Raw genomic sequence first — 6,000 nt, 5'->3', positions numbered from 1 at the left:
GTGCCTACGACCGTCAGATTTCCTTTCCATACTTTCATAACTCCACCTTCGAACTTGTAATTGAAACCATTACAATATAAGGTGTCAAGTGATATCAAACTCTTTCTTAACTCCGGAATATGTTTTACATTGCTAAAAGTTCTCACAGCACCATCAAACATTTTTATCTTAATATTTCCTATGCCAATGATCTTACAAGAAACATCATTACCCATAAGAACTAAACCTGAATTCACTAACTTGTACCACTCTTTGTTTGGAGTTATATGGTAAGAACATGTCGAGTCAAGTATCCAAGAGTCCGCAAGGTTATCTAACCCTGAAGAAACTGAAAGAACATCACCATCACTACAAATTGAACCTCTTTCTTGAACGACATTCGCTGATTTGAAATCCTCTTATGCTTTTCAGCATTTCCCTTCTTCCAATCCGGACACTCCAGTTTAACATGCCCGTTTTTACCACATTTATAAAACTGAATTTCCTTTTTCTTCTTGGATTAGGTGCAGGATTTCAGACTTTACCCACTTTTGAACTTTCCTTTGCCACGCTCATTATTACCTTTCACCACAAGTCCTTCTCCTTCATCACATATTTTTAGTCTTTGATGAAAATTCAGTAAGGCACTTGTTACCTCTTCTAAATCAAGAGTTTCTTTTCCATATGTAAGAGTGGTAACTAGATTTTCATAGGTATGAGTCGATGGCAAAGAGTTTAGTAGCATTAAAGTCTTATCATCTTCATCAAACTTAACATCAACTCTCATCAAATCACTTATGATTTGATTAAAGGCATTGATATGTTGATCTAAGTTTGATCATTCAACCATCTTAAGCCAATAAAGACGCTACTTAAAAAAAGTTTATAATTGAGTGATTTAGACATGTACCGGCTTTCTAACTTTCGTCATATAGCCGCTGGAGAATCCTCCTCCATCACATGATAGAGTATTTCATCGACCAAACACAAGCGTATTGTAGAATCGGTCTTTACTTTCAATTCTCTCCATGTTGTCTCATCCATTCCTTCCGGTTGAGCGCCAAGTAGAGCCTTAGTCATTCCTTGTTGCACAAGTATATCCTTAACTCTCCTCTATCACAAACCAAAATTTCTGGTTCCATTGAATTTGACCAAAAGATTAAGAAACAAATAAGAATTAACGCAAGGTTTACGTGGTTCGGCAAAGCATACATCCACAGAAGCAATCAGCACAAGAATTTCACTAAGAAATGTCAAAGTACACAATACACTTCACAATGATCTCTCTCTTCTGTCAATACACACCCAGAAGAACATAAATAATACTCCCTCATAGGTTTTCCTCCAAACTCCCAACCACCCCAACGTTCCAATTCAAAATTCAAATATTTTCTCGCAGTCCAGATGCACTTGTCGACGAGAACAGTGCACTCATCAACAAGACAGAGAAGAACACTCATTAACTAATCAAATAACTCGTCGACGAGCCCATTTTTCTGCTCTCAGTATCTTAGAACCTCTGAGTTTTCCTTGCTCTCAGATCTACTCATCAACGAGCACAGGGCACTCATTGACGAGTCCTTGCTACATTGCACCCTTATGCTTTTCTTCCTATCTTTGTTTATGAAACCCCAAGTATAAGAGCCACACTATAAACAATAGTGTGCATCATACATTTTTCTTTCTTCTTTTGCTTCTTTTATATGAGAGTTTGAATTTTTTTTTTTTTCTTATTTTAATTCGTCTTGTTGAGGAAAGTTGGGGAAAGGCAATGAAAAAGACAAGACTCCTCGAGATGAATTTGAATTTGAATTTGTATGTATTTGAGGAAAATATAATATAAAATTATATTAAATTTTGTTCAAATTCACATAAATCTAAAATCCATTCTCCAAACTACCATTAAGCTCCTAAACAATTGTATTCTTTTATAAAGTTGTTAAAAAAAGAAGTAGTGATTTTACCAGCACTCAGGATTTTGTTAAAAAAGAAGAAGAAGAAGAAGAAGAAAGGAAAATAAAAAAACATGAAAATTAATTTTTTATTTTTTTCCTCTCTTATAGCAATATAATAAGAATGAAATTCAATTATTTAAATATAATTAAATTAAGAAAAATTAAAAGCTAATATCATGCAATATAAAATTTCTGTTCTCCATTTACTCTTTTTTATTACTAAAACAAACAGAGTAAATTTTTTTTTTCTTCTTTCTGAATCCAGTCTTGGGCAAAGGTGGGGGATAGTTCATAGAATTTGAGAAGATTATGCATGATGAGCTAGTAAATAATAAAATTAAAATGAAATGATTCCATTCAAATCAGATAAAGCAAACAGAGATAAGATTGAATATTTATTCGCATTTGGTGGAGAGCAGATGGTTCTACTGTAGGTGCACGCAGCAGAGGGAAGAAAATGGGAATTGAAGGAATCCAAATTCCAAACAGTCCCGCCTCTGCTAGCTGCATGATTCCATGTTTGAAGCTCAAGCTTGGATTCAATTAGGCAGAAGAATATTGTTAGGACGTAGGCCCAACAATATGCGCAAATAATGCATTAAGCTTTCTTCACTTTACGCATCCCTTCTTTGCATCCAATCTTTAGGGTGTGATTAATGGGAATATATGCTTAAAGCCTAACCTTTAGCTAATCTTAGAAAGGATGAATGTATATATATATATATATACATACGTATATAATTTCTAATCAAAGAACTTTTGTGAAGTCCCTTGGGGAATATATTTGACTTTGGAATTGGAACTGTGGTGGTTGGTACACAATTGATGAAGGCAGTGGGCATCTTCGCTAACCCATGGCCATGGTATATGGGGTTGAAAAAAAAAAAGAGATCATTTAATTTCTTCATACTCTCATTTCAAACGTATCAAAGTGACTAGAACAATACTTAACTAACAAGTTATGTACGTCAGTCTAGTTATTCCTATCATATTGCAGGTCTAGAGGGCCTATATTTGATACTTACTAGAACTTCAAAATAATTTAATACATGCAGTTCTTAGAGGCTCTCCAAGAATCGCTTGATTGGTAAATTTAAATTTTTTATGATTCAGATTTGAATTTTTGGGATTGCAATTTTTCAATCAATGTAAATGAGTAAAGGAGTATAGCTTTTATCCAAGTACGAAGTTGGATGCCTAAATAATTTTAGACTCCATCATGTCAATGTGTTTTGAGTTACTTTTAATCATGTAACATTGCATTACTCGGCAATAAAATTTCAAATGAAAAAGATACTAGCATTGGTCTAAGTTGATCATTCTATTTAGAGCTCAAGAGATTACAAAGAATATTATCAACATTTGGACGTGGATTAAATAATTCCAAAATGGGTGACCAAGCAAACCATATATGTTAAAATCTCAATCCCGAGTATCATTGTAAATAATATACAAATTAGGGAAGTGAGCAAATATGGGGGATTTGATATTATTCAGTATGGAAATTGTTTCCTTATTCGTATTATATATTGGTATGTACATACGAACAAAGTAATGAAGAAAATATTCTATCATTTCTTCTTTCATGGTATCAGAGCTAGGTTTTCTTAAACCTAGTTAAACGATGGCTAACAGCATAGTCAACAGCAGAGGCTCTACCTCTTCTGCAAATATCATCGGTGACTCAGAGGCCACATCCGGTGGGGGTTCGAATGGGCTGGATAACACAGTCTTTCCACTCTCATTGGAAAAATTAAATGGAAAAAATTTCTGTGAATGGGCTCAATCCATGAAATTGGTGATTGAGGGAAAAAAGGAAAGCTCGGTTATCTTACCGATGAATGGGAAAACCAGAAACCTACAACGATGTAGCCTTGCAAAGATGGAGGTTCAAAAACTCCATGGTCATAACTTGGCTCGTCAACTCGATGCAACCATCAATCGAAAAAGTCTACTTGTTCTTGCCAACGGCGAAGGAAGTTTGGGAAGCCGTACGTGAGACATACTCCGACGTCGAAAGCTACTCTCAAATCTTCGATATCAAGACTCGATTGTGGTAGATGAGCCAAGGTGAGAGAGGTGTTACCGAGTATTTCATGGAGATGACTCATCTCTGGCAGGAGCTCGATCTGAGCATCGACGAGGAGTGGGAGTGCTCCGACGATAGCATGCGATACCAAAGGAGGCTCGAAAACAAGAGGGTCTTCGAGTTTCTTGCCGGCCTGAATCGAGAGCTTGACGACGTGAGGCGACAGAACCTTGGCCGACGACCTCTCCCTTCAACCCGAGAAGTTTTCACAGAGATCAGGAGGGAAGAGAACATGAGGCGTGTGATGTTGTGGCCTCAAAATGAACCTGCTGGGCTGGACCTACCCGTACCCGTATCCGGCCAAAAAGTAGATGGCCACACTGGGCCGGATGTCTCGACTCTTGTATCAAAAGGCCCAGGTGGACCTAGTGAACGACCACAAAAAGGTAAATTATGGTGTGAACATTGCCAAAAAACAGGTCATTTAAAAAATACCTGCTAGGAGATTCATGGAAAACCGGCAGATTGTAAACCGAGACAATACCAAAAAAATCGTGGGTACCAGGCCAGCACTGATGGATCAACTGAGAGATTACAAGGAGAGAACAACAATACCTCTTCCAGCAGTGCATTTAGTCCTAAACAGTTGGATCAGCTATATAAGATGATTTCATCAATGCAAACATCGGGTCAGTCTTCCTCTGGTTCCCTGGCTCACCGAGGTAATTATCTGTTAGCTTTAAATACTACATCCTGTTACAAATCTCCATGGATAATTGATTCAGGTGCATCCGATCATATGACTGGGTCTTATCAATATTTTTCATCCTACTCACCATATGCCGAGAATTTGAGGGTAAAAATTGCAGATGACTCTCTCTCACCAGTTGCTGGAAAAGGAAGTATTCGCATATCTGATTCTTTAACTTTACAATCGGTCCTACATGTCCCCAAGTTATCTTGCAATCTATTATCCATCAGTCAGTTAACAAAAGACTCGAATTGTTCTGCTAAATTTATTTCCTCTCATTGTGTTTTTCAGGACCTATCATTGGGAAAGATGATTGGCACTGCTAAAGCGTATGAGGGACTCTACTACTTTGAGAAGGCAAGTTTGGGTGAACTATGTAATACTGCAATTTGTGATTCTACATCTACTTCTAGAAATAGTGAACTTTTGTTATGGCATTTACAGATAGGTCATCCCAATTTTCAATATTTAAAACGTTTGTTTCCTTCTATTTGTTCAAATAAAATAGCTTTTGAGTTTCAATGTGAAGTATGTGAGCTTGCTAAACATCGTCGTACTTCTTTTCCATCATCCATATACAAACCATCTCGCTCATTTACTATGTTTCACAATGATGTATGGGGTCCCTCACGTTCCCTAAATCGCACCAATACAAAATGGTTTGTTACCTTTATCGATGACCATACTCGTCTTTGTTGGGTCTACTTATTGAAAGACAAAACTGAAGTCCGCTCCACTTTCATCAATTTTCATACCATGATTCATACACAGTTCCAGACTCATATTCAGATTTTACGTACTGATAATGGTACGAAATATTTTAATACCATCGTGGGAACTTATCTTCAAGATAATGGGATTGTTCATCAAAGTTCTTGTGTGGATATCCCTCAACAAAATAGGGTTACTGAACGAAAAAATAGACATATACTTGAAATAGCCCGAGCATTAATGTTTACTACCAACATAAAACATTATTTTTGGGGCGATGTCATCTTAACAGTCACACATCTCATTAATCGAATGCCAAGTCGGGCACTTTCATTTGTCACCCCTCTTCAGAAATTCCAGGAACACTTTCCTACCTCTCGACTCCCTTCCAGTCTCCTACTAAAAATCTTTGGTTGTATTGCTTTTGTTCATATCCATGCACACCATCGCGATAAATTGGATCCTCGTGCCATTAAATGTGTCTTCCTTGGTTATTCACCTACCCATAAAGGCTACAAATGCTATGATCCGGTCTCAAAACGACTATTCGTTAGTCTTGATGTCACTTTCTTTGA

This window comes from Malania oleifera, chromosome 10 (genome assembly GCF_029873635.1).
Source record: "Malania oleifera isolate guangnan ecotype guangnan chromosome 10, ASM2987363v1, whole genome shotgun sequence".
Classification (NCBI taxonomy): domain Eukaryota; kingdom Viridiplantae; phylum Streptophyta; class Magnoliopsida; order Santalales; family Ximeniaceae; genus Malania; species Malania oleifera.
Note: the sequence above shows the minus strand (reverse complement) of the source record.